This window comes from Triturus cristatus, chromosome 12, assembly GCF_964204655.1.
Source record: "Triturus cristatus chromosome 12, aTriCri1.1, whole genome shotgun sequence".
NCBI lineage: Eukaryota > Metazoa > Chordata > Amphibia > Caudata > Salamandridae > Triturus > Triturus cristatus.
The window spans coordinates 661,066,867-661,094,354 of record NC_140595.1 but is presented as its reverse complement, the minus strand read 5'-3'; the positions used below and the strand labels follow the sequence as shown (position 1 = coordinate 661,094,354).

The window sequence follows — 27,488 nt, the reverse complement described above, 5'->3', positions numbered from 1 at the left end:
ATACAGAAAGACTCATGTAAAAAGGCCCTGATGAGGCTTGAACTCATGACCCCTGGTTTACAAGACCAGTGCTCTGCCACTGAGCTACAAGGCCAGTCTGTACGCAGGATGTAAATTGCAACATGTATTCTTACTGAGGTATGAATATATCTTTGATTTTGAGACTCTGTATGGAAACGTAGTTGCATATGAATGTCCACGTGCGCGCACACATTGAAGACCATGCTTAAGGCACTTTTTTTGGAAGTATGAAAAACTACATTTTCATATGAGAAAATAAGAGTTTTCGCATTCAAGACCATACCGATAGCTCTAGTTAGTATGTCTGCAATCAGTGACATATAGAGAACCCACTTATTAGAAGTGATCTGTCTCTGTGGGGCAGACATATGTTAACAGTCATTCATTTGAGACGGCCTAAACTTTAGGAGTAAGAGCTGCTTTCTTATCAATCTATTTATCCGAACTGGTTAATAAGCCAGGAGTGAGTGAAAGGCAATCCTCTGGAAACTCCATGAAAGATCTAATTTCTATTACGCACAAAATACTTCACTTTATTTGACATATTTGTTAAAATGGAACAGTCAGATGATCCCATCTAGCGGATCCTGGCTCTGTCTTGAAAGAGAGTGTAATTATACTACAAGAAATGCTGGCCATCAAAAGAGACTCTGATGGCTTTCCGACGAAGGTGGGATTCGAACCCACGCGTGCAGAGCACAATGGATTAGCAGTCCATCGCCTTAACCACTCGGCCACCTCGTCTGCCCTACAGCCCCATCTGAAACCTTGCTTCACAAAAGGTACTGAAGTGTCAATATACTGTACCTAAAAAAGAAAAAAACAGCTGAGGCAAGATCTCACATTCCACGTCTTCCCCCAATCAGGGACCTACATTTCATTTTTGGGAAATTCTTACTATGTGCTAATTACAAATATTCATAAGATTCCCCTAGACTTTGTCAGAACTGTCAAGATATAATTCTATGGGGTTTTGAATTGACAGAGCATATGTTATAGGACAATTATAGAATCTATTCCGTTTGGACTGTATTTTTAATAGTCATGATAACATTCATTGCATGTGAGTCGATCTTGCACAGTGAATGATGGAGCAGTGTCTGTCATCTACTTGGTCAGCTGTAGATGGCTCACCTGGGGAGATGTGAAAAGAGAGAGCTCCAGTGGCGCAATCGGTTAGCGCGCGGTACTTATACAGCAGTACTTGCACTGAGCCATGCCGAGGTTGTGAGTTCAAGCCTCACCTGGAGCAGCCGTGTTGTTTTTCATAAACCATTTCACAAAAAGTAAAGTTTAAACTCAGAGTATGGACGGCCCTTGCTAGAGAGTCTTTACTTCTTATAGGATCTACGTGTCCTACTCCTCTGGGTGCCAAATATCACATATCCTCCGCGATGCTCAGTTTAAACATTCCATGATGTGCCATCTTGCATTTCATGCAAACACCACATCAGTGCATTTAAAAATACATTTGTAGAATAATAAATATGATGAAAACAGTGTTCTCACATGATAACCATAAACTGAAGAGCTGCAAAAAATGCTGTATCAGCTACTTACAATAAAAGGTGACTCGAAAAAACTAGCAAAAGAAGAGCATCATCATATTAAAGGTTCTATTCACCATCTTGAGTTGCACCATAGCAGCTTATGGTGCTTTTCTGCTCAGAGTGTGCCTCCAATCCCACATTCATTTTTAATTTCTTTGCAGTTTAAAACACAACAATTACTGCTCGAAGTTCACTTTTCAAAACCATTCAACCTATTAAATGTATTTCTCTAACCTATGAATGTGGTCCATGTTCACTTTTCCTCATCTTCATCTCGATACTCCTTTCCCAGAAACCAGGTTCACTTCTTCATTCAACCCACCCATCCAAAGTCACCAAATCTTTGAAGCAAGTCTGCCTATTCTCCCTTTCTCTCTATGTACAAGATACCTTGTATCATTTGAATGGACAGCAGGAGAGAAGGATATTTATGGTGAGTGGGGGTGGGGTTTTGAGGAGTAACCTCATTTGCCTAAGAGCCGGGGTATCTGGGAAAAAAAAGTATTTTATGGGGGAAGACTTTCACATCTCCTTGGTGAAATTTGTAGGGCCTTATAACATCCTTTCTGTGGATGCAGATTCAGTCGGAACAGAGGTCCTAGTCCTTGCTCTGCCTTTCAAAGGAACTGTAAATATGCATGGCTTATTTGGCTTTGCCCGGCAGGGCTTGCCCGGCAGGGTGAGAATGGCGTTTGTCAGGCGTTCGTCAGGCGATCGGAAGGGCTGAGGCAATAATTTATAATTCAATGATCTTCATTATATTTTCTTGATAATATGAAAGCAGGAAAGGGAAGCTTGACAATAAGCAATCCTAAAGCAAGGTGTGACTCCAGGGAAGAATGACTTGAAAACAACATACAGAAAGACTCATGTAAAAAGGCCCTGATGAGGCTTGAACTCATGACCCCTGGTTTACAAGACCAGTGCTCTGCCACTGAGCTACAAGGCCAGTCGGCACACAGGATGTAAATTGCAACATGTATTCTTACTGAGGTATGAATATATCTATGATTTTGAGACTCTGTATGGAAACGTAGTTGCATATGAATGTCCACGTGCGCGCACACATTGAAGACCATGCTTAAGGCACTTTTTTTGGAAGTATGAAAAACTACATTTTCATATGAGAAAATAAGAGTTTTCGCATTCAAGACCATACCGATAGCTCTAGTTAGTATGTCTGCAATCAGTGACATATAGAGAACCCACTTATTAGAAGTGATCTGTCTCTGTGGGGCAGACATATGTTAACAGTCATTCATTTGAGACGGCCTAAACTTTAAGAGTAAGAGCTGCTTTCTTATCAATCTATTTATCCAAACTGGTTAATAAGCCAGGAGTGAGTGAAAGGCAATCCTCTGGAAACTCCATGAAAGATCTAATTTCTATTACGCACAAAATACTTCACTTTATTTGACATATTTGTTAAAATGGAACAGTCAGATGATCCCATCTAGCGGATCCTGGCTCTGTCTTGAAAGAGAGTGTAATTATACTACAAGAAATGCTGGCCATCAAAAGAGACTCTGAAGGCTTTCCGACGAAGGTGGGATTCGAACCCACGCGTGCAGAGCACAATGGATTAGCAGTCCATCGCCTTAACCACTCGGCCACCTCGTCTGCCCTACAGCCCCATCTGAAACCTTGCTTCACAAAAGGTACTGAAGTGTCAATATACTGTACCTAAAAAAGAAAAAAACAGCTGAGGCAAGATCTCACATTCCACGTCTTCCCCCAATCAGGGACCTACATTTCATTTTTGGGAAATTCTTACTATGTGCTAATTACAAATATTCATAAGATTCCCCTAGACTTTGTCAGAACTGTCAAGATATAATTCTATGGGGTTTTGAATTGACAGAGCATATGTTATAGGACAATTATAGAATCTATTCCGTTTGGACTGTATTTTTAATAGTCATGATAACATGCTAGCATGTGAGTCGATTTTGCACAGTGAATGATGGAGCAGTGTCTGTCATCTACTTGGTCAGCTGTAGATGGCTCACCTGGGGAGATGTGAAAAGAGAGAGCTCCAGTGGCGCAATCGGTTAGCGCGCGGTACTTATACAGCAGTACTTGCACTGAGCCATGCTGAGGTTGTGAGTTCGAGCCTCACCTGGAGCAGCCGTGTTGTTTTTCATAAACCATTTCACAAAAAGTAAAGTTTAAACTCAGAGTATGGACGGCCCTTGCTAGAGAGTCTTTACTTCTTATAGGATCTACGTGTCCTACTCCTCTGGGTGCCAAATATCACATATCCTCCGCGATGCTCAGTTTAAACATTCCATGATGTGCCATCTTGCATTTCATGCAAACACCACATCAGTGCATTTAAAAATACATTTGTAGAATAATAAATATGATGAAAACAGTGTTCTCACATGATAACCATAAACTGAAGAGCTGCAAAAAATGCTGTATCAGCTACTTACAATAAAAGGTGACTCGAAAAAACTAGCAAAAGAAGAGCATCATCATATTAAAGGTTCTATTCACCATCTTGAGTTGCACCATAGCAGCTTATGGTGCTTTTCTGCTCAGAGTGTGCCTCCAATCCCACATTCATTTTTAATTTCTTTGCAGTTTAAAAAACAACAATTACTGCTCGAAGTTCACTTTTCAAAACCATTCAACCTATTAAATGTATTTCTCTAACCTATGAATGTGGTCCATGTTCACTTTTCCTCATCTTCATCTCGATACTCCTTTCCCAGAAACCAGGTTCACTTCTTCATTCATCCCACCCATCCAAAGTCACCAAATCTTTGAAGCAAGTCTGCCTATTCTCCCTTTCTCTCTATGTACAAGATACCTTGTATCATTTGAATGGACAGCAGGAGAGAAGGATATTTATGGTGAGTGGGGGTGGGGTTTTGAGGAGTAACCTCATTTGCCTAAGAGCCGGGGTATCTGGGAAAAAAAGTATTTTATGGGGGAAGACTTTCACATCTCCTTGGTGAAATTTGTAGGGCCTTATAACATCCTTTCTGTGGATGCAGATTCAGTCGGAACAGAGGTCCTAGTCCTCGCTCTGCCTTTCAAAGGAACTGTAAATATGCATGGCTTATTTGGCTTTGCCCGGCAGGGCTTGCCCGCCAGGGTGAGAATGGCGTTTGTCAGGCGTTCGTCAGGCGATCGGAAGGGGTGAGGCAATAATTTATAATTCAATGATCTTCATGATATTTTCTTGATAATATGAAAGCAGGAAAGGGAAGCTTGGCAATAAGCAATCCTAAAGCAAGGTGTGACTCCAGGGAAGAATGACTTGAAAACAACATACAGAAAGACTCATGTAAAAAGGCCCTGATGAGGCTTGAACTCATGACCCCTGGTTTACAAGGCCAGTGCTCTGCCACTGAGCTACAAGGCCAGTCTGTACGCAGGATGTAAATTGCAACATGTATTCTTACTGAGGTATGAATATATCTTTGATTTTGAGACTCTGTATGGAAACGTAGTTGCATATGAATGTCCACGTGCGCGCACACATTGAAGACCATGCTTAAGGCACTTTTTTTGGAAGTATGAAAAACTACATTTTCATATGAGAAAATAAGAGTTTTCGCATTCAAGACCATACCGATAGCTCTAGTTAGTATGTCTGCAATCAGTGACATATAGAGAACCCACTTATTAGAAGTGATCTGTCTCTGTGGGGCAGACATATGTTAACAGTCATTCATTTGAGACGGCCTAAACTTTAGGAGTAAGAGCTGCTTTCTTATCAATCTATTTATCCGAACTGGTTAATAAGCCAGGAGTGAGTGAAAGGCAATCCTCTGGAAACTCCATGAAAGATCTAATTTCTATTACGCACAAAATACTTCACTTTATTTGACATATTTGTTAAAATGGAACAGTCAGATGATCCCATCTAGCGGATCCTGGCTCTGTCTTGAAAGAGAGTGTAATTATACTACAAGAAATGCTGGCCATCAAAAGAGACTCTGATGGCTTTCTGACGAAGGTGGGATTCGAACCCACGCGTGCAGAGCACAATGGATTAGCAGTCCATCGCCTTAACCACTCGGCCACCTCGTCTGCCCTACAGCCCCATCTGAAACCTTGCTTCACAAAAGGTACTGAAGTGTCAATATACTGTACCTAAAAAAGAAAAAAACAGCTGAGGCAAGATCTCACATTCCACGTCTTCCCCCAATCAGGGACCTACATTTCATTTTTGGGAAATTCTTACTATGTGCTAATTACAAATATTCATAAGATTCCCCTAGACTTTGTCAGAACTGTCAAGATATAATTCTATGGGGTTTTGAATTGACAGAGCATATGTTATAGGACAATTATAGAATCTATTCCGTTTGGACTGTATTTTTAATAGTCATGATAACATGCTAGCATGTGAGTCGATCTTGCACAGTGAATGATGGAGCAGTGTCTGTCATCTACTTGGTCAGCTGTAGATGGCTCACCTGGGGAGATGTGAAAAGAGAGAGCTCCAGTGGCGCAATCGGTTAGCGCGCGGTACTTATACAGCAGTACTTGCACTGAGCCATGCCGAGGTTGTGAGTTCAAGCCTCACCTGGAGCAGCCGTGTTGTTTTTCATAAACCATTTCACAAAAAGTAAAGTTTAAACTCAGAGTATGGACGGCCCTTGCTAGAGAGTCTTTACTTCTTATAGGATCTACGTGTCCTACTCCTCTGGGTGCCAAATATCACATATCCTCCGCGATGCTCAGTTTAAACATTCCATGATGTGCCATCTTGCATTTCATGCAAACACCACATCAGTGCATTTAAAAATACATTTGTAGAATAATAAATATGATGAAAACAGTGTTCTCACATGATAACCATAAACTGAAGAGCTGCAAAAAATGCTGTATCAGCTACTTACAATAAAAGGTGACTCGAAAAAACTAGCAAAAGAAGAGCATCATCATATTAAAGGTTCTATTCACCATCTTGAGTTGCACCATAGCAGCTTATGGTGCTTTTCTGCTCAGAGTGTGCCTCCAATCCCACATTCATTTTTAATTTCTTTGCAGTTTAAAACACAACAATTACTGCTCGAAGTTCACTTTTCAAAACCATTCAACCTATTAAATGTATTTCTCTAACCTATGAATGTGGTCCATGTTCACTTTTCCTCATCTTCATCTCGATACTCCTTTCCCAGAAACCAGGTTCACTTCTTCATTCAACCCACCCATCCAAAGTCACCAAATCTTTGAAGCAAGTCTGCCTATTCTCCCTTTCTCTCTATGTACAAGATACCTTGTATCATTTGAATGGACAGCAGGAGAGAAGGATATTTATGGTGAGTGGGGGTGGGGTTTTGAGGAGTAACCTCATTTGCCTAAGAGCCGGGGTATCTGGGAAAAAAAGTATTTTATGGGGGAAGACTTTCACATCTCCTTGGTGAAATTTGTAGGGCCTTATAACATCCTTTCTGTGGATGCAGATTCAGTCGGAACAGAGGTCCTAGTCCTCGCTCTGCCTTTCAAAGGAACTGTAAATATGCATGGCTTATTTGGCTTTGCCCGGCAGGGCTTGCCCGGCAGGGTGAGAATGGCGTTTGTCAGGCGTTCGTCAGGCGATCGGAAGGGGTGAGGCAATAATTTATAATTCAATGATCTTCATGATATTTTCTTGATAATATGAAAGCAGGAAAGGGAAGCTTGACAATAAGCAATCCTAAAGCAAGGTGTGACTCCAGGGAAGAATGACTTGAAAACAACATACAGAAAGACTCATGTAAAAAGGCCCTGATGAGGCTTGAACTCATGACCCCTGGTTTACAAGACCAGTGCTCTGCCACTGAGCTACAAGGCCAGTCGGCACACAGGATGTAAATTGCAACATGTATTCTTACTGAGGTATGAATATATCTATGATTTTGAGACTCTGTATGGAAACGTAGTTGCATATGAATGTCCACGTGCGCGCACACATTGAAGACCATGCTTAAGGCACTTTTTTTGGAAGTATGAAAAACTACATTTTCATATGAGAAAATAAGAGTTTTCGCATTCAAGACCATACCGATAGCTCTAGTTAGTATGTCTGCAATCAGTGACATATAGAGAACCCACTTATTAGAAGTGATCTGTCTCTGTGGGGCAGACATATGTTAACAGTCATTCATTTGAGACGGCCTAAACTTTAGGAGTAAGAGCTGCTTTCTTATCAATCTATTTATCCAAACTGGTTAATAAGCCAGGAGTGAGTGAAAGGCAATCCTCTGGAAACTCCATGAAAGATCTAATTTCTATTACGCACAAAATACTTCACTTTATTTGACATATTTGTTAAAATGGAACAGTCAGATGATCCCATCTAGCGGATCCTGGCTCTGTCTTGAAAGAGAGTGTAATTATACTACAAGAAATGCTGGCCATCAAAAGAGACTCTGATGGCTTTCCGACGAAGGTGGGATTCGAACCCACGCGTGCAGAGCACAATGGATTAGCAGTCCATCGCCTTAACCACTCGGCCACCTCGTCTGCCCTACAGCCCCATCTGAAACCTTGCTTCACAAAAGGTACTGAAGTGTCAATATACTGTACCTAAAAAAGAAAAAAACAGCTGAGGCAAGATCTCACATTCCACGTCTTCCCCCAATCAGGGACCTACATTTCATTTTTGGGAAATTCTTACTATGTGCTAATTACAAATATTCATAAGATTCCCCTAGACTTTGTCAGAACTGTCAAGATATAATTCTATGGGGTTTTGAATTGACAGAGCATATGTTATAGGACAATTATAGAATCTATTCCGTTTGGACTGTATTTTTAATAGTCATGATAACATGCTAGCATGTGAGTCGATCTTGCACAGTGAATGATGGAGCAGTGTCTGTCATCTACTTGGTCAGCTGTAGATGGCTCACCTGGGGAGATGTGAAAAGAGAGAGCTCCATTGGCGCAATCGGTTAGCGTGCGGTACTTATACAGCAGTACTTGCACTGAGCCATGCCGAGGTTGTGAGTTCGAGCCTCACCTGGAGCAGCCGTGTTGTTTTTCATAAACCATTTCACAAAAAGTAAAGTTTAAACTCAGAGTATGGACGGCCCTTGCTAGAGAGTCTTTACTTCTTATAGGATCTACGTGTCCTACTCCTCTGGGTGCCAAATATCACATATCCTCCGCGATGCTCAGTTTAAACATTCCATGATGTGCCATCTTGCATTTCATGCAAACACCACATCAGTGCATTTAAAAATACATTTGTAGAATAATAAATATGATGAAAACAGTGTTCTCACATGATAACCATAAACTGAAGAGCTTCAAAAAATGCTGTATCAGCTACTTACAATAAAAGGTGACTCGAAAAAACTAGCAAAAGAAGAGCATCATCATATTAAAGGTTCTATTCACCATCTTGAGTTGCACCATAGCAGCTTATGGTGCTTTTCTGCTCAGAGTGTGCCTCCAATCCCACATTCATTTTTAATTTCTTTGCAGTTTAAAAAACAACAATTACTGCTCGAAGTTCACTTTTCAAAACCATTCAACCTATTAAATGTATTTCTCTAACCTATGAATGTGGTCCATGTTCACTTTTCCTCATCTTCATCTCGATACTCCTTTCCCAGAAACCAGGTTCACTTCTTCATTCATCCCACCCATCCAAAGTCACCAAATCTTTGAAGCAAGTCTGCCTATTCTCCCTTTCTCTCTATGTACAAGATACCTTGTATCATTTGAATGGACAGCAGGAGAGAAGGATATTTATGGTGAGTGGGGGTGGGGTTTTGAGGAGTAACCTCATTTGCCTAAGAGCCGGGGTATCTGGGAAAAAAAGTATTTTATGGGGGAAGACTTTCACATCTCCTTGGTGAAATTTGTAGGGCCTTATAACATCCTTTCTGTGGATGCAGATTCAGTCGGAACAGAGGTCCTAGTCCTCGCTCTGCCTTTCAAAGGAACTGTAAATATGCATGGCTTATTTGGCTTTGCCCGGCAGGGCTTGCCCGCCAGGGTGAGAATGGCGTTTGTCAGGCGTTCGTCAGGCGATCGGAAGGGGTGAGGCAATAATTTATAATTCAATGATCTTCATGATATTTTCTTGATAATATGAAAGCAGGAAAGGGAAGCTTGGCAATAAGCAATCCTAAAGCAAGGTGTGACTCCAGGGAAGAATGACTTGAAAACAACATACAGAAAGACTCATGTAAAAAGGCCCTGATGAGGCTTGAACTCATGACCCCTGGTTTACAAGACCAGTGCTCTGCCACTGAGCTACAAGGCCAGTCGGCACACAGGATGTAAATTGCAACATGTATTCTTACTGAGGTATGAATATATCTATGATTTTGAGACTCTGTATGGAAACGTAGTTGCATATGAATGTCCACGTGCGCGCACACATTGAAGACCATGCTTAAGGCACTTTTTTTGGAAGTATGAAAAACTACATTTTCATATGAGAAAATAAGAGTTTTCGCATTCAAGACCATACCGATAGCTCTAGTTAGTATGTCTGCAATCAGTGACATATAGAGAACCCACTTATTAGAAGTGATCTGTCTCTGTGGGGCAGACATATGTTAACAGTCATTCATTTGAGACGGCCTAAACTTTAAGAGTAAGAGCTGCTTTCTTATCAATCTATTTATCCAAACTGGTTAATAAGCCAGGAGTGAGTGAAAGGCAATCCTCTGGAAACTCCATGAAAGATCTAATTTCTATTACGCACAAAATACTTCACTTTATTTGACATATTTGTTAAAATGGAACAGTCAGATGATCCCATCTAGCGGATCCTGGCTCTGTCTTGAAAGAGAGTGTAATTATACTACAAGAAATGCTGGCCATCAAAAGAGACTCTGAAGGCTTTCCGACGAAGGTGGGATTCGAACCCACGCGTGCAGAGCACAATGGATTAGCAGTCCATCGCCTTAACCACTCGGCCACCTCGTCTGCCCTACAGCCCCATCTGAAACCTTGCTTCACAAAAGGTACTGAAGTGTCAATATACTGTACCTAAAAAAGAAAAAAACAGCTGAGGCAAGATCTCACATTCCACGTCTTCCCCCAATCAGGGACCTACATTTCATTTTTGGGAAATTCTTACTATGTGCTAATTACAAATATTCATAAGATTCCCCTAGACTTTGTCAGAACTGTCAAGATATAATTCTATGGGGTTTTGAATTGACAGAGCATATGTTATAGGACAATTATAGAATCTATTCCGTTTGGACTGTATTTTTAATAGTCATGATAACATGCTAGCATGTGAGTCGATTTTGCACAGTGAATGATGGAGCAGTGTCTGTCATCTACTTGGTCAGCTGTAGATGGCTCACCTGGGGAGATGTGAAAAGAGAGAGCTCCAGTGGCGCAATCGGTTAGCGCGCGGTACTTATACAGCAGTACTTGCACTGAGCCATGCTGAGGTTGTGAGTTCGAGCCTCACCTGGAGCAGCCGTGTTGTTTTTCATAAACCATTTCACAAAAAGTAAAGTTTAAACTCAGAGTATGGACGGCCCTTGCTAGAGAGTCTTTACTTCTTATAGGATCTACGTGTCCTACTCCTCTGGGTGCCAAATATCACATATCCTCCGCGATGCTCAGTTTAAACATTCCATGATGTGCCATCTTGCATTTCATGCAAACACCACATCAGTGCATTTAAAAATACATTTGTAGAATAATAAATATGATGAAAACAGTGTTCTCACATGATAACCATAAACTGAAGAGCTGCAAAAAATGCTGTATCAGCTACTTACAATAAAAGGTGACTCGAAAAAACTAGCAAAAGAAGAGCATCATCATATTAAAGGTTCTATTCACCATCTTGAGTTGCACCATAGCAGCTTATGGTGCTTTTCTGCTCAGAGTGTGCCTCCAATCCCACATTCATTTTTAATTTCTTTGCAGTTTAAAAAACAACAATTACTGCTCGAAGTTCACTTTTCAAAACCATTCAACCTATTAAATGTATTTCTCTAACCTATGAATGTGGTCCATGTTCACTTTTCCTCATCTTCATCTCGATACTCCTTTCCCAGAAACCAGGTTCACTTCTTCATTCATCCCACCCATCCAAAGTCACCAAATCTTTGAAGCAAGTCTGCCTATTCTCCCTTTCTCTCTATGTACAAGATACCTTGTATCATTTGAATGGACAGCAGGAGAGAAGGATATTTATGGTGAGTGGGGGTGGGGTTTTGAGGAGTAACCTCATTTGCCTAAGAGCCGGGGTATCTGGGAAAAAAAGTATTTTATGGGGGAAGACTTTCACATCTCCTTGGTGAAATTTGTAGGGCCTTATAACATCCTTTCTGTGGATGCAGATTCAGTCGGAACAGAGGTCCTAGTCCTCGCTCTGCCTTTCAAAGGAACTGTAAATATGCATGGCTTATTTGGCTTTGCCCGGCAGGGCTTGCCCGCCAGGGTGAGAATGGCGTTTGTCAGGCGTTCGTCAGGCGATCGGAAGGGGTGAGGCAATAATTTATAATTCAATGATCTTCATGATATTTTCTTGATAATATGAAAGCAGGAAAGGGAAGCTTGGCAATAAGCAATCCTAAAGCAAGGTGTGACTCCAGGGAAGAATGACTTGAAAACAACATACAGAAAGACTCATGTAAAAAGGCCCTGATGAGGCTTGAACTCATGACCCCTGGTTTACAAGACCAGTGCTCTGCCACTGAGCTACAAGGCCAGTCTGTACGCAGGATGTAAATTGCAACATGTATTCTTACTGAGGTATGAATATATCTTTGATTTTGAGACTCTGTATGGAAACGTAGTTGCATATGAATGTCCACGTGCGCGCACACATTGAAGACCATGCTTAAGGCACTTTTTTTGGAAGTATGAAAAACTACATTTTCATATGAGAAAATAAGAGTTTTCGCATTCAAGACCATACCGATAGCTCTAGTTAGTATGTCTTCAATCAGTGACATATAGAGAACCCACTTATTAGAAGTGATCTGTCTCTGTGGGGCAGACATATGTTAACAGTCATTCATTTGAGACGGCCTAAACTTTAGGAGTAAGAGCTGCTTTCTTATCAATCTATTTATCCGAACTGGTTAATAAGCCAGGAGTGAGTGAAAGGCAATCCTCTGGAAACTCCATGAAAGATCTAATTTCTATTACGCACAAAATACTTCACTTTATTTGACATATTTGTTAAAATGGAACAGTCAGATGATCCCATCTAGCGGATCCTGGCTCTGTCTTGAAAGAGAGTGTAATTATACTACAAGAAATGCTGGCCATCAAAAGAGACTCTGATGGCTTTCTGACGAAGGTGGGATTCGAACCCACGCGTGCAGAGCACAATGGATTAGCAGTCCATCGCCTTAACCACTCGGCCACCTCGTCTGCCCTACAGCCCCATCTGAAACCTTGCTTCACAAAAGGTACTGAAGTGTCAATATACTGTACCTAAAAAAGAAAAAAACAGCTGAGGCAAGATCTCACATTCCACGTCTTCCCCCAATCAGGGACCTACATTTCATTTTTGGGAAATTCTTACTATGTGCTAATTACAAATATTCATAAGATTCCCCTAGACTTTGTCAGAACTGTCAAGATATAATTCTATGGGGTTTTGAATTGACAGAGCATATGTTATAGGACAATTATAGAATCTATTCCGTTTGGACTGTATTTTTAATAGTCATGATAACATGCTAGCATGTGAGTCGATCTTGCACAGTGAATGATGGAGCAGTGTCTGTCATCTACTTGGTCAGCTGTAGATGGCTCACCTGGGGAGATGTGAAAAGAGAGAGCTCCAGTGGCGCAATCGGTTAGCGCGCGGTACTTATACAGCAGTACTTGCACTGAGCCATGCCGAGGTTGTGAGTTCAAGCCTCACCTGGAGCAGCCGTGTTGTTTTTCATAAACCATTTCACAAAAAGTAAAGTTTAAACTCAGAGTATGGACGGCCCTTGCTAGAGAGTCTTTACTTCTTATAGGATCTACGTGTCCTACTCCTCTGGGTGCCAAATATCACATATCCTCCGCGATGCTCAGTTTAAACATTCCATGATGTGCCATCTTGCATTTCATGCAAACACCACATCAGTGCATTTAAAAATACATTTGTAGAATAATAAATATGATGAAAACAGTGTTCTCACATGATAACCATAAACTGAAGAGCTGCAAAAAATGCTGTATCAGCTACTTACAATAAAAGGTGACTCGAAAAAACTAGCAAAAGAAGAGCATCATCATATTAAAGGTTCTATTCACCATCTTGAGTTGCACCATAGCAGCTTATGGTGCTTTTCTGCTCAGAGTGTGCCTCCAATCCCACATTCATTTTTAATTTCTTTGCAGTTTAAAACACAACAATTACTGCTCGAAGTTCACTTTTCAAAACCATTCAACCTATTAAATGTATTTCTCTAACCTATGAATGTGGTCCATGTTCACTTTTCCTCATCTTCATCTCGATACTCCTTTCCCAGAAACCAGGTTCACTTCTTCATTCAACCCACCCATCCAAAGTCACCAAATCTTTGAAGCAAGTCTGCCTATTCTCCCTTTCTCTCTATGTACAAGATACCTTGTATCATTTGAATGGACAGCAGGAGAGAAGGATATTTATGGTGAGTGGGGGTGGGGTTTTGAGGAGTAACCTCATTTGCCTAAGAGCCGGGGTATCTGGGAAAAAAAGTATTTTATGGGGGAAGACTTTCACATCTCCTTGGTGAAATTTGTAGGGCCTTATAACATCCTTTCTGTGGATGCAGATTCAGTCGGAACAGAGGTCCTAGTCCTCGCTCTGCCTTTCAAAGGAACTGTAAATATGCATGGCTTATTTGGCTTTGCCCGGCAGGGCTTGCCCGGCAGGGTGAGAATGGCGTTTGTCAGGCGTTCGTCAGGCGATCGGAAGGGGTGAGGCAATAATTTATAATTCAATGATCTTCATGATATTTTCTTGATAATATGAAAGCAGGAAAGGGAAGCTTGACAATAAGCAATCCTAAAGCAAGGTGTGACTCCAGGGAAGAATGACTTGAAAACAACATACAGAAAGACTCATGTAAAAAGGCCCTGATGAGGCTTGAACTCATGACCCCTGGTTTACAAGACCAGTGCTCTGCCACTGAGCTACAAGGCCAGTCGGCACACAGGATGTAAATTGCAACATGTATTCTTACTGAGGTATGAATATATCTATGATTTTGAGACTCTGTATGGAAACGTAGTTGCATATGAATGTCCACGTGCGCGCACACATTGAAGACCATGCTTAAGGCACTTTTTTTGGAAGTATGAAAAACTACATTTTCATATGAGAAAATAAGAGTTTTCGCATTCAAGACCATACCGATAGCTCTAGTTAGTATGTCTGCAATCAGTGACATATAGAGAACCCACTTATTAGAAGTGATCTGTCTCTGTGGGGCAGACATATGTTAACAGTCATTCATTTGAGACGGCCTAAACTTTAGGAGTAAGAGCTGCTTTCTTATCAATCTATTTATCCAAACTGGTTAATAAGCCAGGAGTGAGTGAAAGGCAATCCTCTGGAAACTCCATGAAAGATCTAATTTCTATTACGCACAAAATACTTCACTTTATTTGACATATTTGTTAAAATGGAACAGTCAGATGATCCCATCTAGCGGATCCTGGCTCTGTCTTGAAAGAGAGTGTAATTATACTACAAGAAATGCTGGCCATCAAAAGAGACTCTGATGGCTTTCCGACGAAGGTGGGATTCGAACCCACGCGTGCAGAGCACAATGGATTAGCAGTCCATCGCCTTAACCACTCGGCCACCTCGTCTGCCCTACAGCCCCATCTGAAACCTTGCTTCACAAAAGGTACTGAAGTGTCAATATACTGTACCTAAAAAAGAAAAAAACAGCTGAGGCAAGATCTCACATTCCACGTCTTCCCCCAATCAGGGACCTACATTTCATTTTTGGGAAATTCTTACTATGTGCTAATTACAAATATTCATAAGATTCCCCTAGACTTTGTCAGAACTGTCAAGATATAATTCTATGGGGTTTTGAATTGACAGAGCATATGTTATAGGACAATTATAGAATCTATTCCGTTTGGACTGTATTTTTAATAGTCATGATAACATGCTAGCATGTGAGTCGATCTTGCACAGTGAATGATGGAGCAGTGTCTGTCATCTACTTGGTCAGCTGTAGATGGCTCACCTGGGGAGATGTGAAAAGAGAGAGCTCCATTGGCGCAATCGGTTAGCGTGCGGTACTTATACAGCAGTACTTGCACTGAGCCATGCCGAGGTTGTGAGTTCGAGCCTCACCTGGAGCAGCCGTGTTGTTTTTCATAAACCATTTCACAAAAAGTAAAGTTTAAACTCAGAGTATGGACGGCCCTTGCTAGAGAGTCTTTACTTCTTATAGGATCTACGTGTCCTACTCCTCTGGGTGCCAAATATCACATATCCTCCGCGATGCTCAGTTTAAACATTCCATGATGTGCCATCTTGCATTTCATGCAAACACCACATCAGTGCATTTAAAAATACATTTGTAGAATAATAAATATGATGAAAACAGTGTTCTCACATGATAACCATAAACTGAAGAGCTTCAAAAAATGCTGTATCAGCTACTTACAATAAAAGGTGACTCGAAAAAACTAGCAAAAGAAGAGCATCATCATATTAAAGGTTCTATTCACCATCTTGAGTTGCACCATAGCAGCTTATGGTGCTTTTCTGCTCAGAGTGTGCCTCCAATCCCACATTCATTTTTAATTTCTTTGCAGTTTAAAAAACAACAATTACTGCTCGAAGTTCACTTTTCAAAACCATTCAACCTATTAAATGTATTTCTCTAACCTATGAATGTGGTCCATGTTCACTTTTCCTCATCTTCATCTCGATACTCCTTTCCCAGAAACCAGGTTCACTTCTTCATTCATCCCACCCATCCAAAGTCACCAAATCTTTGAAGCAAGTCTGCCTATTCTCCCTTTCTCTCTATGTACAAGATACCTTGTATCATTTGAATGGACAGCAGGAGAGAAGGATATTTATGGTGAGTGGGGGTGGGGTTTTGAGGAGTAACCTCATTTGCCTAAGAGCCGGGGTATCTGGGAAAAAAAGTATTTTATGGGGGAAGACTTTCACATCTCCTTGGTGAAATTTGTAGGGCCTTATAACATCCTTTCTGTGGATGCAGATTCAGTCGGAACAGAGGTCCTAGTCCTCGCTCTGCCTTTCAAAGGAACTGTAAATATGCATGGCTTATTTGGCTTTGCCCGGCAGGGCTTGCCCGCCAGGGTGAGAATGGCGTTTGTCAGGCGTTCGTCAGGCGATCGGAAGGGGTGAGGCAATAATTTATAATTCAATGATCTTCATGATATTTTCTTGATAATATGAAAGCAGGAAAGGGAAGCTTGGCAATAAGCAATCCTAAAGCAAGGTGTGACTCCAGGGAAGAATGACTTGAAAACAACATACAGAAAGACTCATGTAAAAAGGCCCTGATGAGGCTTGAACTCATGACCCCTGGTTTACAAGACCAGTGCTCTGCCACTGAGCTACAAGGCCAGTCTGCACGCAGGATGTAAATTGCAACATGTATTCTTACTGAGGTATGAATAGATCTATGATTTTGAGACTCTGTATGGAAACGTAGTTGCATATGAATGTCCACGTGCGCGCACACATTGAAGACCATGCTTAAGGCACTTTTTTTGGAAGTATGAAAAACTACATTTTCATATGAGAAAATAAGAGTTTTCGCATTCAAGACCATACCGATAGCTCTAGTTAGTATGTCTGCAATCAGTGACATATAGAGAACCCACTTATTAGAAGTGATCTGTCTCTGTGGGGCAGACATATGTTAACAGTCATTCATTTGAGACGGCCTAAACTTTAAGAGTAAGAGCTGCTTTCTTATCAATCTATTTATCCAAACTGGTTAATAAGCCAGGAGTGAGTGAAAGGCAATCCTCTGGAAACTCCATGAAAGATCTAATTTCTATTACGCACAAAATACTTCACTTTATTTGACATATTTGTTAAAATGGAACAGTCAGATGATCCCATCTAGCGGATCCTGGCTCTGTCTTGAAAGAGAGTGTAATTATACTACAAGAAATGCTGGCCATCAAAAGAGACTCTGAAGGCTTTCCGACGAAGGTGGGATTCGAACCCACGCGTGCAGAGCACAATGGATTAGCAGTCCATCGCCTTAACCACTCGGCCACCTCGTCTGCCCTACAGCCCCATCTGAAACCTTGCTTCACAAAAGGTACTGAAGTGTCAATATACTGTACCTAAAAAAGAAAAAAACAGCTGAGGCAAGATCTCACATTCCACGTCTTCCCCCAATCAGGGACCTACATTTCATTTTTGGGAAATTCTTACTATGTGCTAATTACAAATATTCATAAGATTCCCCTAGACTTTGTCAGAACTGTCAAGATATAATTCTATGGGGTTTTGAATTGACAGAGCATATGTTATAGGACAATTATAGAATCTATTCCGTTTGGACTGTATTTTTAATAGTCATGATAACATGCTAGCATGTGAGTCGATTTTGCACAGTGAATGATGGAGCAGTGTCTGTCATCTACTTGGTCAGCTGTAGATGGCTCACCTGGGGAGATGTGAAAAGAGAGAGCTCCAGTGGCGCAATCGGTTAGCGCGCGGTACTTATACAGCAGTACTTGCACTGAGCCATGCTGAGGTTGTGAGTTCGAGCCTCACCTGGAGCAGCCGTGTTGTTTTTCATAAACCATTTCACAAAAAGTAAAGTTTAAACTCAGAGTATGGACGGCCCTTGCTAGAGAGTCTTTACTTCTTATAGGATCTACGTGTCCTACTCCTCTGGGTGCCAAATATCACATATCCTCCGCGATGCTCAGTTTAAACATTCCATGATGTGCCATCTTGCATTTCATGCAAACACCACATCAGTGCATTTAAAAATACATTTGTAGAATAATAAATATGATGAAAACAGTGTTCTCACATGATAACCATAAACTGAAGAGCTGCAAAAAATGCTGTATCAGCTACTTACAATAAAAGGTGACTCGAAAAAACTAGCAAAAGAAGAGCATCATCATATTAAAGGTTCTATTCACCATCTTGAGTTGCACCATAGCAGCTTATGGTGCTTTTCTGCTCAGAGTGTGCCTCCAATCCCACATTCATTTTTAATTTCTTTGCAGTTTAAAAAACAACAATTACTGCTCGAAGTTCACTTTTCAAAACCATTCAACCTATTAAATGTATTTCTCTAACCTATGAATGTGGTCCATGTTCACTTTTCCTCATCTTCATCTCGATACTCCTTTCCCAGAAACCAGGTTCACTTCTTCATTCATCCCACCCATCCAAAGTCACCAAATCTTTGAAGCAAGTCTGCCTATTCTCCCTTTCTCTCTATGTACAAGATACCTTGTATCATTTGAATGGACAGCAGGAGAGAAGGATATTTATGGTGAGTGGGGGTGGGGTTTTGAGGAGTAACCTCATTTGCCTAAGAGCCGGGGTATCTGGGAAAAAAAGTATTTTATGGGGGAAGACTTTCACATCTCCTTGGTGAAATTTGTAGGGCCTTATAACATCCTTTCTGTGGATGCAGATTCAGTCGGAACAGAGGTCCTAGTCCTCGCTCTGCCTTTCAAAGGAACTGTAAATATGCATGGCTTATTTGGCTTTGCCCGGCAGGGCTTGCCCGCCAGGGTGAGAATGGCGTTTGTCAGGCGTTCGTCAGGCGATCGGAAGGGGTGAGGCAATAATTTATAATTCAATGATCTTCATGATATTTTCTTGATAATATGAAAGCAGGAAAGGGAAGCTTGGCAATAAGCAATCCTAAAGCAAGGTGTGACTCCAGGGAAGAATGACTTGAAAACAACATACAGAAAGACTCATGTAAAAAGGCCCTGATGAGGCTTGAACTCATGACCCCTGGTTTACAAGACCAGTGCTCTGCCACTGAGCTACAAGGCCAGTCTGTACGCAGGATGTAAATTGCAACATGTATTCTTACTGAGGTATGAATATATCTTTGATTTTGAGACTCTGTATGGAAACGTAGTTGCATATGAATGTCCACGTGCGCGCACACATTGAAGACCATGCTTAAGGCACTTTTTTTGGAAGTATGAAAAACTACATTTTCATATGAGAAAATAAGAGTTTTCGCATTCAAGACCATACCGATAGCTCTAGTTAGTATGTCTGCAATCAGTGACATATAGAGAACCCACTTATTAGAAGTGATCTGTCTCTGTGGGGCAGACATATGTTAACAGTCATTCATTTGAGACGGCCTAAACTTTAGGAGTAAGAGCTGCTTTCTTATCAATCTATTTATCCGAACTGGTTAATAAGCCAGGAGTGAGTGAAAGGCAATCCTCTGGAAACTCCATGAAAGATCTAATTTCTATTACGCACAAAATACTTCACTTTATTTGACATATTTGTTAAAATGGAACAGTCAGATGATCCCATCTAGCGGATCCTGGCTCTGTCTTGAAAGAGAGTGTAATTATACTACAAGAAATGCTGGCCATCAAAAGAGACTCTGATGGCTTTCTGACGAAGGTGGGATTCGAACCCACGCGTGCAGAGCACAATGGATTAGCAGTCCATCGCCTTAACCACTCGGCCACCTCGTCTGCCCTACAGCCCCATCTGAAACCTTGCTTCACAAAAGGTACTGAAGTGTCAATATACTGTACCTAAAAAAGAAAAAAACAGCTGAGGCAAGATCTCACATTCCACGTCTTCCCCCAATCAGGGACCTACATTTCATTTTTGGGAAATTCTTACTATGTGCTAATTACAAATATTCATAAGATTCCCCTAGACTTTGTCAGAACTGTCAAGATATAATTCTATGGGGTTTTGAATTGACAGAGCATATGTTATAGGACAATTATAGAATCTATTCCGTTTGGACTGTATTTTTAATAGTCATGATAACATGCTAGCATGTGAGTCGATCTTGCACAGTGAATGATGGAGCAGTGTCTGTCATCTACTTGGTCAGCTGTAGATGGCTCACCTGGGGAGATGTGAAAAGAGAGAGCTCCAGTGGCGCAATCGGTTAGCGCGCGGTACTTATACAGCAGTACTTGCACTGAGCCATGCCGAGGTTGTGAGTTCAAGCCTCACCTGGAGCAGCCGTGTTGTTTTTCATAAACCATTTCACAAAAAGTAAAGTTTAAACTCAGAGTATGGACGGCCCTTGCTAGAGAGTCTTTACTTCTTATAGGATCTACGTGTCCTACTCCTCTGGGTGCCAAATATCACATATCCTCCGCGATGCTCAGTTTAAACATTCCATGATGTGCCATCTTGCATTTCATGCAAACACCACATCAGTGCATTTAAAAATACATTTGTAGAATAATAAATATGATGAAAACAGTGTTCTCACATGATAACCATAAACTGAAGAGCTGCAAAAAATGCTGTATCAGCTACTTACAATAAAAGGTGACTCGAAAAAACTAGCAAAAGAAGAGCATCATCATATTAAAGGTTCTATTCACCATCTTGAGTTGCACCATAGCAGCTTATGGTGCTTTTCTGCTCAGAGTGTGCCTCCAATCCCACATTCATTTTTAATTTCTTTGCAGTTTAAAACACAACAATTACTGCTCGAAGTTCACTTTTCAAAACCATTCAACCTATTAAATGTATTTCTCTAACCTATGAATGTGGTCCATGTTCACTTTTCCTCATCTTCATCTCGATACTCCTTTCCCAGAAACCAGGTTCACTTCTTCATTCAACCCACCCATCCAAAGTCACCAAATCTTTGAAGCAAGTCTGCCTATTCTCCCTTTCTCTCTATGTACAAGATACCTTGTATCATTTGAATGGACAGCAGGAGAGAAGGATATTTATGGTGAGTGGGGGTGGGGTTTTGAGGAGTAACCTCATTTGCCTAAGAGCCGGGGTATCTGGGAAAAAAAGTATTTTATGGGGGAAGACTTTCACATCTCCTTGGTGAAATTTGTAGGGCCTTATAACATCCTTTCTGTGGATGCAGATTCAGTCGGAACAGAGGTCCTAGTCCTCGCTCTGCCTTTCAAAGGAACTGTAAATATGCATGGCTTATTTGGCTTTGCCCGGCAGGGCTTGCCCGGCAGGGTGAGAATGGCGTTTGTCAGGCGTTCGTCAGGCGATCGGAAGGGGTGAGGCAATAATTTATAATTCAATGATCTTCATGATATTTTCTTGATAATATGAAAGCAGGAAAGGGAAGCTTGACAATAAGCAATCCTAAAGCAAGGTGTGACTCCAGGGAAGAATGACTTGAAAACAACATACAGAAAGACTCATGTAAAAAGGCCCTGATGAGGCTTGAACTCATGACCCCTGGTTTACAAGACCAGTGCTCTGCCACTGAGCTACAAGGCCAGTCGGCACACAGGATGTAAATTGCAACATGTATTCTTACTGAGGTATGAATATATCTATGATTTTGAGACTCTGTATGGAAACGTAGTTGCATATGAATGTCCACGTGCGCGCACACATTGAAGACCATGCTTAAGGCACTTTTTTTGGAAGTATGAAAAACTACATTTTCATATGAGAAAATAAGAGTTTTCGCATTCAAGACCATACCGATAGCTCTAGTTAGTATGTCTGCAATCAGTGACATATAGAGAACCCACTTATTAGAAGTGATCTGTCTCTGTGGGGCAGACATATGTTAACAGTCATTCATTTGAGACGGCCTAAACTTTAGGAGTAAGAGCTGCTTTCTTATCAATCTATTTATCCAAACTGGTTAATAAGCCAGGAGTGAGTGAAAGGCAATCCTCTGGAAACTCCATGAAAGATCTAATTTCTATTACGCACAAAATACTTCACTTTATTTGACATATTTGTTAAAATGGAACAGTCAGATGATCCCATCTAGCGGATCCTGGCTCTGTCTTGAAAGAGAGTGTAATTATACTACAAGAAATGCTGGCCATCAAAAGAGACTCTGATGGCTTTCCGACGAAGGTGGGATTCGAACCCACGCGTGCAGAGCACAATGGATTAGCAGTCCATCGCCTTAACCACTCGGCCACCTCGTCTGCCCTACAGCCCCATCTGAAACCTTGCTTCACAAAAGGTACTGAAGTGTCAATATACTGTACCTAAAAAAGAAAAAAACAGCTGAGGCAAGATCTCACATTCCACGTCTTCCCCCAATCAGGGACCTACATTTCATTTTTGGGAAATTCTTACTATGTGCTAATTACAAATATTCATAAGATTCCCCTAGACTTTGTCAGAACTGTCAAGATATAATTCTATGGGGTTTTGAATTGACAGAGCATATGTTATAGGACAATTATAGAATCTATTCCGTTTGGACTGTATTTTTAATAGTCATGATAACATGCTAGCATGTGAGTCGATCTTGCACAGTGAATGATGGAGCAGTGTCTGTCATCTACTTGGTCAGCTGTAGATGGCTCACCTGGGGAGATGTGAAAAGAGAGAGCTCCATTGGCGCAATCGGTTAGCGTGCGGTACTTATACAGCAGTACTTGCACTGAGCCATGCCGAGGTTGTGAGTTCGAGCCTCACCTGGAGCAGCCGTGTTGTTTTTCATAAACCATTTCACAAAAAGTAAAGTTTAAACTCAGAGTATGGACGGCCCTTGCTAGAGAGTCTTTACTTCTTATAGGATCTACGTGTCCTACTCCTCTGGGTGCCAAATATCACATATCCTCCGCGATGCTCAGTTTAAACATTCCATGATGTGCCATCTTGCATTTCATGCAAACACCACATCAGTGCATTTAAAAATACATTTGTAGAATAATAAATATGATGAAAACAGTGTTCTCACATGATAACCATAAACTGAAGAGCTTCAAAAAATGCTGTATCAGCTACTTACAATAAAAGGTGACTCGAAAAAACTAGCAAAAGAAGAGCATCATCATATTAAAGGTTCTATTCACCATCTTGAGTTGCACCATAGCAGCTTATGGTGCTTTTCTGCTCAGAGTGTGCCTCCAATCCCACATTCATTTTTAATTTCTTTGCAGTTTAAAAAACAACAATTACTGCTCGAAGTTCACTTTTCAAAACCATTCAACCTATTAAATGTATTTCTCTAACCTATGAATGTGGTCCATGTTCACTTTTCCTCATCTTCATCTCGATACTCCTTTCCCAGAAACCAGGTTCACTTCTTCATTCATCCCACCCATCCAAAGTCACCAAATCTTTGAAGCAAGTCTGCCTATTCTCCCTTTCTCTCTATGTACAAGATACCTTGTATCATTTGAATGGACAGCAGGAGAGAAGGATATTTATGGTGAGTGGGGGTGGGGTTTTGAGGAGTAACCTCATTTGCCTAAGAGCCGGGGTATCTGGGAAAAAAAGTATTTTATGGGGGAAGACTTTCACATCTCCTTGGTGAAATTTGTAGGGCCTTATAACATCCTTTCTGTGGATGCAGATTCAGTCGGAACAGAGGTCCTAGTCCTCGCTCTGCCTTTCAAAGGAACTGTAAATATGCATGGCTTATTTGGCTTTGCCCGGCAGGGCTTGCCCGCCAGGGTGAGAATGGCGTTTGTCAGGCGTTCGTCAGGCGATCGGAAGGGGTGAGGCAATAATTTATAATTCAATGATCTTCATGATATTTTCTTGATAATATGAAAGCAGGAAAGGGAAGCTTGGCAATAAGCAATCCTAAAGCAAGGTGTGACTCCAGGGAAGAATGACTTGAAAACAACATACAGAAAGACTCATGTAAAAAGGCCCTGATGAGGCTTGAACTCATGACCCCTGGTTTACAAGACCAGTGCTCTGCCACTGAGCTACAAGGCCAGTCTGCACGCAGGATGTAAATTGCAACATGTATTCTTACTGAGGTATGAATAGATCTATGATTTTGAGACTCTGTATGGAAACGTAGTTGCATATGAATGTCCACGTGCGCGCACACATTGAAGACCATGCTTAAGGCACTTTTTTTGGAAGTATGAAAAACTACATTTTCATATGAGAAAATAAGAGTTTTCGCATTCAAGACCATACCGATAGCTCTAGTTAGTATGTCTGCAATCAGTGACATATAGAGAACCCACTTATTAGAAGTGATCTGTCTCTGTGGGGCAGACATATGTTAACAGTCATTCATTTGAGACGGCCTAAACTTTAGGAGTAAGAGCTGCTTTCTTATCAATCTATTTATCCAAACTGGTTAATAAGCCAGGAGTGAGTGAAAGGCAATCCTCTGGAAACTCCATGAAAGATCTAATTTCTATTACGCACAAAATACTTCACTTTATTTGACATATTTGTTAAAATGGAACAGTCAGATGATCCCATCTAGCGGATCCTGGCTCTGTCTTGAAAGAGAGTGTAATTATACTACAAGAAATGCTGGCCATCAAAAGAGACTCTGATGGCTTTCCGACGAAGGTGGGATTCGAACCCACGCGTGCAGAGCACAATGGATTAGCAGTCCATCGCCTTAACCACTCGGCCACCTCGTCTGCCCCACAGCCCCATCTGAAACCTTGCTTAACAAAAGGTACTGAAGTGTCAATATACTGTACCTAAAAAAGAAAAAAACAGCTGAGGCAAGATCTCACATTCCACGTCTTCCCCCATCAGGGACCTACATTTCATTTTTGGGAAATTCTTACTATGTGCTAATTACAAATATTCATAAGATTCCCCTAGACTTTGTCAGAACTGTCAAGATATAATTCTATGGGGTTTTGAATAGACAGAGCATATGTTATAGGACAATTATAGAATCTATTCCGTTTGGACTGTATTTTTAATAGTCATGATAACATGCTAGCATGTGAGTCGATCTTGCACAGTGAATGATGGAGCAGTGTCTGTCATCTACTTGGTCAGCTGTAGATGGCTCACCTGGGGAGATGTGAAAAGAGAGAGCTCCAGTGGCGCAATCGGTTAGCGCGCGGTACTTATACAGCAGTACTTGCACTGAGCCATGCCGAGGTTGTGAGTTCGAGCCTCACCTGGAGCAGCCGTGTTGTTTTTCATAAACCATTTCACAAAAAGTAAAGTTTAAACTCAGAGTATGGACGGCCCTTGCTAGAGAGTCTTTACTTCTTATAGGATCTACGTGTCCTACTCCTCTGGGTGCCAAATATCACATATCCTCCGCGATGCTCAGTGTAAACATTCCATGATGTGCCATCTTGCATTTCATGCAAACACCACATCAGTGCATTTAAAAATACATTTGTAGAATAATAAATATGATGAAAACAGTGTTCTCACATGATAACCATAAACTGAAGAGCTGCAAAAAATGCTGTATCAGCTACTTACAATAAAAGGTGACTCGAAAAAACTAGCAAAAGAAGAGCATCATCATATTAAAGGTTCTATTCACCATCTTGAGTTGCACCATAGCAGCTTATGGTGCTTTTCTGCTCAGAGTGTGCCTCCAATCCCACATTCATTTTTAATTTCTTTGCAGTTTAAAAAACAACAATTACTGCTCGAAGTTCACTTTTCAAAACCATTCAACCTATTAAATGTATTTCTCTAACCTATGAATGTGGTCCATGTTCACTTTTCCTCATCTTCATCTCGATACTCCTTTCCCAGAAACCAGGTTCACTTCTTCATTCAACCCACCCATCCAAAGTCACCAAATCTTTGAAGCAAGTCTGCCTATTCTCCCTTTCTCTCTATGTACAAGATACCTTGTATCATTTGAATGGACAGCAGGAGAGAAGGATATTTATGGTGAGTGGGGGTGGGGTTTTGAGGAGTAACCTCATTTGCCTAAGAGCCGGGGTATCTGGGAAAAAAAGTATTTTATGGGGGAAGACTTTCACATCTCCTTGGTGAAATTTGTAGGGCCTTATAACATCCTTTCTGTGGATGCAGATTCAGTCGGAACAGAGGTCCTAGTCCTTGCTCTGCCTTTCAAAGGAACTGTAAATATGCATGGCTTATTTGGCTTTGCCCGGCAGGGCTTGCCCGGCAGGGTGAGAATGGCGTTTGTCAGGCGTTCGTCAGGCGATCGGAAGGGGTGAGGCAATAATTTATAATTCAATGATCTTCATTATATTTTCTTGATAATATGAAAGCAGGAAAGGGAAGCTTGACAATAAGCAATCCTAAAGCAAGGTGTGACTCCAGGGAAGAATGACTTGAAAACAACATACAGAAAGACTCATGTAAAAAGGCCCTGATGAGGCTTGAACTCATGACCCCTGGTTTACAAGACCAGTGCTCTGCCACTGAGCTACAAGGCCAGTCGGCACACAGGATGTAAATTGCAACATGTATTCTTACTGAGGTATGAATAGATCTATGATTTTGAGACTCTGTATGGAAACGTAGTTGCATATGAATGTCCACGTGCGCGCACACATTGAAGACCATGCTTAAGGCACTTTTTTTGGAAGTATGAAAAACTACATTTTCATATGAGAAAATAAGAGTTTTCGCATTCAAGACCATACCGATAGCTCTAGTTAGTATGTCTGCAATCAGTGACATATAGAGAACCCACTTATTAGAAGTGATCTGTCTCTGTGGGGCAGACATATGTTAACAGTCATTCATTTGAGACGGCCTAAACTTTAGGAGTAAGAGCTGCTTTCTTATCAATCTATTTATCCAAACTGGTTAATAAGCCAGGAGTGAGTGAAAGGCAATCCTCTGGAAACTCCATGAAAGATCTAATTTCTATTACGCACAAAATACTTCACTTTATTTGACATATTTGTTAAAATGGAACAGTCAGATGATCCCATCTAGCGGATCCTGGCTCTGTCTTGAAAGAGAGTGTAATTATACTACAAGAAATGCTGGCCATCAAAAGAGACTCTGATGGCTTTCCGACGAAGGTGGGATTCGAACCCACGCGTGCAGAGCACAATGGATTAGCAGTCCATCGCCTTAACCACTCGGTCACCTCGTCTGCCCTACAGCCCCATCTGAACCCTTGCTTCACAAAAGGTACTGAAGTGTCAATATAC

The 27,488-nt window shown here is 41.2% G+C and overlaps 30 non-coding genes across 30 annotated transcripts; 8 read left to right on the top strand and 22 right to left on the bottom strand.

The window, feature by feature from the left end:
* Positions 1-22: 22 nt before the first annotated feature.
* Positions 23-94, bottom strand: TRNAT-UGU (transfer RNA threonine (anticodon UGU)). Its single transcript has one exon. It is a non-coding gene; the product is annotated as a tRNA-Thr (tRNA).
* A 589-nt stretch (positions 95-683) lies between these two features.
* TRNAS-GCU (transfer RNA serine (anticodon GCU)) lies at positions 684-765 on the bottom strand. Its single transcript has one exon. It is a non-coding gene; the product is annotated as a tRNA-Ser (tRNA).
* Positions 766-1,178: 413 nt separating this feature from the next.
* TRNAI-UAU (transfer RNA isoleucine (anticodon UAU)) lies at positions 1,179-1,273 on the top strand. The gene is made up of 2 exons: positions 1,179-1,216; positions 1,238-1,273. It is a non-coding gene; the product is annotated as a tRNA-Ile (tRNA).
* Positions 1,274-2,448: 1,175 nt separating this feature from the next.
* Positions 2,449-2,520, bottom strand: TRNAT-UGU (transfer RNA threonine (anticodon UGU)). The gene has a single exon. It is a non-coding gene; the product is annotated as a tRNA-Thr (tRNA).
* A 589-nt stretch (positions 2,521-3,109) lies between these two features.
* On the bottom strand, positions 3,110-3,191 carry TRNAS-GCU (transfer RNA serine (anticodon GCU)). The gene has a single exon. It is a non-coding gene; the product is annotated as a tRNA-Ser (tRNA).
* Positions 3,192-3,603: 412 nt separating this feature from the next.
* TRNAI-UAU (transfer RNA isoleucine (anticodon UAU)) lies at positions 3,604-3,698 on the top strand. The gene is made up of 2 exons: positions 3,604-3,641; positions 3,663-3,698. It is a non-coding gene; the product is annotated as a tRNA-Ile (tRNA).
* Positions 3,699-5,533: 1,835 nt separating this feature from the next.
* On the bottom strand, positions 5,534-5,615 carry TRNAS-GCU (transfer RNA serine (anticodon GCU)). The gene has a single exon. It is a non-coding gene; the product is annotated as a tRNA-Ser (tRNA).
* Positions 5,616-6,027: 412 nt separating this feature from the next.
* On the top strand, positions 6,028-6,122 carry TRNAI-UAU (transfer RNA isoleucine (anticodon UAU)). The gene is made up of 2 exons: positions 6,028-6,065; positions 6,087-6,122. It is a non-coding gene; the product is annotated as a tRNA-Ile (tRNA).
* Positions 6,123-7,296: 1,174 nt separating this feature from the next.
* On the bottom strand, positions 7,297-7,368 carry TRNAT-UGU (transfer RNA threonine (anticodon UGU)). Its single transcript has one exon. It is a non-coding gene; the product is annotated as a tRNA-Thr (tRNA).
* Positions 7,369-7,957: 589 nt separating this feature from the next.
* On the bottom strand, positions 7,958-8,039 carry TRNAS-GCU (transfer RNA serine (anticodon GCU)). The gene has a single exon. It is a non-coding gene; the product is annotated as a tRNA-Ser (tRNA).
* Positions 8,040-9,720: 1,681 nt separating this feature from the next.
* On the bottom strand, positions 9,721-9,792 carry TRNAT-UGU (transfer RNA threonine (anticodon UGU)). Its single transcript has one exon. It is a non-coding gene; the product is annotated as a tRNA-Thr (tRNA).
* A 589-nt stretch (positions 9,793-10,381) lies between these two features.
* TRNAS-GCU (transfer RNA serine (anticodon GCU)) lies at positions 10,382-10,463 on the bottom strand. The gene has a single exon. It is a non-coding gene; the product is annotated as a tRNA-Ser (tRNA).
* Positions 10,464-10,875: 412 nt separating this feature from the next.
* Positions 10,876-10,970, top strand: TRNAI-UAU (transfer RNA isoleucine (anticodon UAU)). Its single transcript has 2 exons — positions 10,876-10,913; positions 10,935-10,970. It is a non-coding gene; the product is annotated as a tRNA-Ile (tRNA).
* Positions 10,971-12,144: 1,174 nt separating this feature from the next.
* TRNAT-UGU (transfer RNA threonine (anticodon UGU)) lies at positions 12,145-12,216 on the bottom strand. The gene has a single exon. It is a non-coding gene; the product is annotated as a tRNA-Thr (tRNA).
* Positions 12,217-12,805: 589 nt separating this feature from the next.
* TRNAS-GCU (transfer RNA serine (anticodon GCU)) lies at positions 12,806-12,887 on the bottom strand. The gene has a single exon. It is a non-coding gene; the product is annotated as a tRNA-Ser (tRNA).
* Positions 12,888-13,299: 412 nt separating this feature from the next.
* Positions 13,300-13,394, top strand: TRNAI-UAU (transfer RNA isoleucine (anticodon UAU)). Its single transcript has 2 exons — positions 13,300-13,337; positions 13,359-13,394. It is a non-coding gene; the product is annotated as a tRNA-Ile (tRNA).
* A 1,174-nt stretch (positions 13,395-14,568) lies between these two features.
* On the bottom strand, positions 14,569-14,640 carry TRNAT-UGU (transfer RNA threonine (anticodon UGU)). The gene has a single exon. It is a non-coding gene; the product is annotated as a tRNA-Thr (tRNA).
* A 589-nt stretch (positions 14,641-15,229) lies between these two features.
* On the bottom strand, positions 15,230-15,311 carry TRNAS-GCU (transfer RNA serine (anticodon GCU)). Its single transcript has one exon. It is a non-coding gene; the product is annotated as a tRNA-Ser (tRNA).
* Positions 15,312-16,992: 1,681 nt separating this feature from the next.
* On the bottom strand, positions 16,993-17,064 carry TRNAT-UGU (transfer RNA threonine (anticodon UGU)). The gene has a single exon. It is a non-coding gene; the product is annotated as a tRNA-Thr (tRNA).
* Positions 17,065-17,653: 589 nt separating this feature from the next.
* Positions 17,654-17,735, bottom strand: TRNAS-GCU (transfer RNA serine (anticodon GCU)). Its single transcript has one exon. It is a non-coding gene; the product is annotated as a tRNA-Ser (tRNA).
* A 412-nt stretch (positions 17,736-18,147) lies between these two features.
* TRNAI-UAU (transfer RNA isoleucine (anticodon UAU)) lies at positions 18,148-18,242 on the top strand. Its single transcript has 2 exons — positions 18,148-18,185; positions 18,207-18,242. It is a non-coding gene; the product is annotated as a tRNA-Ile (tRNA).
* Positions 18,243-19,416: 1,174 nt separating this feature from the next.
* TRNAT-UGU (transfer RNA threonine (anticodon UGU)) lies at positions 19,417-19,488 on the bottom strand. Its single transcript has one exon. It is a non-coding gene; the product is annotated as a tRNA-Thr (tRNA).
* Positions 19,489-20,077: 589 nt separating this feature from the next.
* TRNAS-GCU (transfer RNA serine (anticodon GCU)) lies at positions 20,078-20,159 on the bottom strand. Its single transcript has one exon. It is a non-coding gene; the product is annotated as a tRNA-Ser (tRNA).
* A 412-nt stretch (positions 20,160-20,571) lies between these two features.
* TRNAI-UAU (transfer RNA isoleucine (anticodon UAU)) lies at positions 20,572-20,666 on the top strand. Its single transcript has 2 exons — positions 20,572-20,609; positions 20,631-20,666. It is a non-coding gene; the product is annotated as a tRNA-Ile (tRNA).
* A 1,174-nt stretch (positions 20,667-21,840) lies between these two features.
* Positions 21,841-21,912, bottom strand: TRNAT-UGU (transfer RNA threonine (anticodon UGU)). Its single transcript has one exon. It is a non-coding gene; the product is annotated as a tRNA-Thr (tRNA).
* A 589-nt stretch (positions 21,913-22,501) lies between these two features.
* TRNAS-GCU (transfer RNA serine (anticodon GCU)) lies at positions 22,502-22,583 on the bottom strand. The gene has a single exon. It is a non-coding gene; the product is annotated as a tRNA-Ser (tRNA).
* Positions 22,584-24,264: 1,681 nt separating this feature from the next.
* On the bottom strand, positions 24,265-24,336 carry TRNAT-UGU (transfer RNA threonine (anticodon UGU)). The gene has a single exon. It is a non-coding gene; the product is annotated as a tRNA-Thr (tRNA).
* Positions 24,337-24,925: 589 nt separating this feature from the next.
* Positions 24,926-25,007, bottom strand: TRNAS-GCU (transfer RNA serine (anticodon GCU)). Its single transcript has one exon. It is a non-coding gene; the product is annotated as a tRNA-Ser (tRNA).
* A 411-nt stretch (positions 25,008-25,418) lies between these two features.
* Positions 25,419-25,513, top strand: TRNAI-UAU (transfer RNA isoleucine (anticodon UAU)). The gene is made up of 2 exons: positions 25,419-25,456; positions 25,478-25,513. It is a non-coding gene; the product is annotated as a tRNA-Ile (tRNA).
* Positions 25,514-26,687: 1,174 nt separating this feature from the next.
* TRNAT-UGU (transfer RNA threonine (anticodon UGU)) lies at positions 26,688-26,759 on the bottom strand. Its single transcript has one exon. It is a non-coding gene; the product is annotated as a tRNA-Thr (tRNA).
* Between the last annotated feature and the right edge of the window lie 729 nt (positions 26,760-27,488).